The following is a 4,559-nucleotide window of genomic DNA, read 5'->3' on the forward strand; positions in this document are numbered from 1 at the left end:
CACAAAATAAATAAAATAAAACATTAAACAAAATAAAGTCTGTTACTATTAGTGTATTTCTATTCACCTTTGGGTCTATTAATATTTGCTTTATACACACACACACACACACACACACACACATATATATATATATATATATTCTCCTATTTTAGGTGCATAAATATATACAAATGTTATATCCTCTTGTCGGATTGACCCCTTTATTATTATGTAATTTCCTGCTTTGTTTCTTATTGCAGCCTTTATTTTAAACTTATTTTGTCTGATACAAGTATGGCTGTCCCAGCACTCTTTGGATTTCTGTTTACATGGAATCTCTTTTTCCACTTTCACTTTCATTATTTGTGGGGCATCACAGCTAACATGAATCTTTTGTAGGCAGTATATAGATAGGTCTTTCTTTTTTTTTCTTAATCCATTCAGCCACTCTCTGCCTTTTGATTGGAGAATTGAGTCCACTTACATTTGAGGTAATATTTGATAGGTATGTATACACATTTGTTAATTGTTTTCCAGCTGTTTTGTAATTTCTATTTTTCTTCTTTCTGATTCTCTTCCTTTGTGCTATGACGACTTTCTTTAGTGGTATGCTTAGATTCCTCTCTCTTTGTGTATCTACTTTAGGATTTTGCTTTGTGATTACCATGAGCATACCATAACAAGGTATAAGAGTCTGTTTTAAGTTGATAAAATCTTAAGTTTGATTGTATTCTAAAGATCTACATATTTACTTCTCTGCCCCATGTTTTAAATTTTGATATTACATTTTACATCTTTTTATCTTATAAATGTCTTACCTAATTGTGGTAATAGTTGTTTTTACTATTTTTGTCTTTTAACCTTCATAATAATTTTATAAGTGTAATACATGACTTTTATTATATATTTACCTTTCTAGTGAGATTCATTCTTCCATATGTTTGTTGTTGTTGTTGTCACTAATTAGCACCCTTTATTTTCAGCTTAAAGAAATCACTTTAATCCTTACAAGACTGGCTTATTGATGATGAGCTCCTTTACCTTTTGCTTGTCTGGAAAAGTTTACCTCTCCTTTAATTCTGAATAACTTTGCAGGGTAGAGTATTTTTAGTAGAAAGTCTTTTTTTTTTTTTTATTTTTGCTTTTCAGCACTTTGTATATAGTATGCCAATTCATTCTGCAAAATTTCTGCTGAAAAATCTTCTGATTGTTGTATAAAGTTTCTTTGGATGTAACAAGTTGTTTTTCTCTTGCTGCTTTTTATTTTTTATTTTAGAGAGAGAGATCATGTGTGAAAGAGGGGCAGAAGGAGAGAAATAAAGAGAGAATTGGGGGAGGGAAAGAAGGAGAGAGGGAGGGAAAATCTTAAGCAGGCTCCAAACACAGTGTGGAGCCCAACATGAGTCTCAGTCTCATGAGTGTGAGATCATGACCTGAGAAATAATCTGGAGTCTGGTGCTCAACCTACTAAGCCACCCAGGCACCTCCCTCTCTTGCTGTTTTTTAATTAAAGTATAGTTGGCACACAATGTTATATTAGTTTCAGGTATACAACATAGTGATTTGACAATCTTATTTGCTATGGTATGCTTATGGTAACTATGACCTGTAACCATACAATTATTATAATACCATTGACTATATTCCTTATGGTGTTTTTAATGTTCTCTTATCTTTAAATTTTGATATTTTAATAATCTGTCTTGGTGTGGGTCTCTATGGTTTATCAAATTTGTGCTTTCTGGGATTCCTGGATCTAGATGCCTGTTTCCTTACCATGGTTAGGGAAATTTTCAACCTTTATGTCTTCAAATAAGTTTTCTATCTCTTTCTCTCTCTCTTCGGGGGACATCTATAATGGGAATGTTAGTCTGCTTGATGTTGTCTCATAAGTCCCTTAAGCTATCTTTATTTTTTATCATTTGTTTTTTTATTTACTCCTCTGATTGGGTGAATTTACGGTTTTGTCTTTGGGTTTACTGATTCTTTTTTCTGCTTGATTGAGTCTGTTGTTGAATCTTTCTAGTGCATTTTTAGTTCAATTCTTGCATTCTTCAACCTTGTGATTTCAGTTAGGTAATTTTTTCCCTGTTTTCTTCATCTTTGTTGAAGTTCTCACAACTTTATTAAATTCATCTATTAACAGTTTTGGGTGGATTTTTCAGGCTTTCTATATAGTATGTTATCTGTAAATAGTCATAGTTTTAGTTCCTCCTTTCTGATTTGGATGCCTTTTCTTTCTTTTACTTTCCTCATTGCTGTGGAAAGGACTTCCAGTACTATGTTGAATAAATGTGGCAAGATCAGACATCCTTGTCTTGTTGCTACTGTTAGAGGAAAAGCTTTCAGATTTGCACCACTGAGTATGATGTTAGCTGTAGAATTTTCATATATGACAGTTATTATGTTGATGTGCAACCCTTTATATACTCTCTGTTGATATTTTTACCATAAATGGATGTTAGGTTTTCTCAAATGCTTTCTATACATCTATTAAAATGATCATATGATTTTTGTCTTTCATTTTATTAATGTTATATATCATGTTCACATTGTTTAGCCATTATTGCATCCCTGGAACAAATCCCACTTGATTGTGGTGTGTGAGTGTTTTGATATATCGTTGGCTTCAGTTTATTAATATTTGGTTGAGGAATTTCTTTTTAGTTTCAACTTATAGGTTTACATAGTGGTATGCTCTGTCTCCCCTTTTTTTGTATGTCATATTTTGTATTTATTTATTTTTTAATGTTTATTTATTTTTGACAGAGAGAGAGAGACAGAGCATGAGCAGGGGAGGGGCAGAGAGAGAGAGACACACACACAGAATCCAAAGCAGGCTCTAGGCTCCGAGCTGTCAGCACAGAGCCTGATGCGGGGCTCGAACTCACAGACCGCGAGATCACTACCTGAGCCAAAGTCAGATGCTCAACCGACTGAGCCACCCAGGCACCCCTGTATGTCATAATCTTAATCTAATTTTTTACTTTGTGGTTACTGTGATTCTTACATAAAACTTCTCATAGATAAAACTGTCCATTTTAGGCCAATATCACTTACCTTCTGTAATGTCTACAACGTCTGCACCCTTTTGCTCATCCTCTTTATATTTTTGATGTCACAATTTACATTAACAAATTATAATTGTTATATTTTTTCAATACTCTTCTTTTCACCTTTATATTATAGTCAAGTGATTAACACATCATTCTAACATAGTATTACAGTTTTCTGATACTCTAGAAGAAAATATAGGTAGTAATCCCTTTGACGTAAGACTTACCAACATTTTTCTAGACATGTGTCCTCAGGCAAGAGAAGAAAAGGCAAAAGTAAATTAGTGGGACTACACCAAAAAAAAAAAAAAAGTTTTTGTGCAACAAAAGTAACCATCAACAAAAGAAAATGGCTGCCCACTGAGTGGGAAAAGATATATGCAAATGATATATCCAATAAGAGTTTAATGTCCAAAATATATAAAGAACTCAAAACAACACCAACAGTTTGTCTAGGCAATGGCAACATAGGTCTGGTAAAGCTCTTCCTTGTCACACTTATAGAAATGCAGAAAGACTATGTGGATGGGCAGCCCCACAAGCCACCTGGGTTGCAGGTCAGATGTAGAACCTCCAACTGAAGCTGTGCAAAATAGTTCCAGGCCAGGAAGCGGCAGATGGTCAGTGACAGAATGTACCATGTCCCGCCCTTGGTATATATGTTCAGGATCTCATTGATGAATTCCACACCGATGAATAGAGAGTATAGTCATGGGAGTGAAGGAAGAGATTGGGGAGCTCTTGTCTCAGTCTCTCATACATGATAGCCAGGTGGTCCTTTATATTCAGATATCCTGATGGTGTGGTAGGGGAAGGTCAAGAGGTCCAAGGGGCTTGGAAAAGTATCAAAGCCCCAGGAAAGGGGCAGGGAGTTCCCTCAAATAGGCTCCTAAGCCCATCCGGGTAGTCGCTATGCATCTCACGTCTGGGTCTCTCTTCCCCCTTCCCTGGAGGGAGAACCACCCATGGTGAGCTGAGGGCCTGGATCTGAAGGAGAGGGAGTGGGGGATCTCCAAGGAAGCAACCAGATAGGAGGGTGTGGGGGGGACCAGGGAAGAGAAGATGGAGAAGTGGTTGTTGTGGACTGGGGCCAAGGGGGGCAGGAATGGTAGAGCCCACAGCTCATCCCAACAAGTGCCCTCCTTAATGGCCATCACCTGTTCAGCCCATCTCCCTACCTACCTTCCCTCCAGTCTCTAATGGTTTGCCTCCCTTTTTTTAGATCTTATTTTTCCTTCCCTTCCCCTATGTTCCTATGTTGTATTTCTTAAATTCTACATGTGAATGAAATCATATTTGTCTTTCTCTGACTGACTTATTTCACCTAGGATAATACACTCTAGTTCCTTCCATGTTGTTGCAAATGGTAAGATTTCATTCTTTTGGATCACTGATTAGTATTCCATTGTATAATATAAACAGATACCACATCTTCTTGTCAATGCCCTCTTGTATTCTTATCTGCCTCCTTCATTGTCCTCTTCCTGACCCAAGTTATGTAGGTCTGCTGGAGAGAAACTG

At 36.4% G+C, this 4,559-nt stretch overlaps 1 pseudogene; it reads right to left on the reverse strand.

The window, feature by feature from the left end:
• Positions 1–3,490: 3,490 nt before the first annotated feature.
• On the reverse strand, positions 3,491–4,230 carry LOC132663394 (uncharacterized protein C6orf136 homolog pseudogene; annotated as a pseudogene).
• Positions 4,231–4,559: the final 329 nt, after the last annotated feature.

Source organism: Panthera onca, chromosome D4 (genome assembly GCF_046562875.1).
Source record: "Panthera onca isolate mPanOnc1 chromosome D4, mPanOnc1 haplotype 2, whole genome shotgun sequence".
Classification (NCBI taxonomy): domain Eukaryota; kingdom Metazoa; phylum Chordata; class Mammalia; order Carnivora; family Felidae; genus Panthera; species Panthera onca.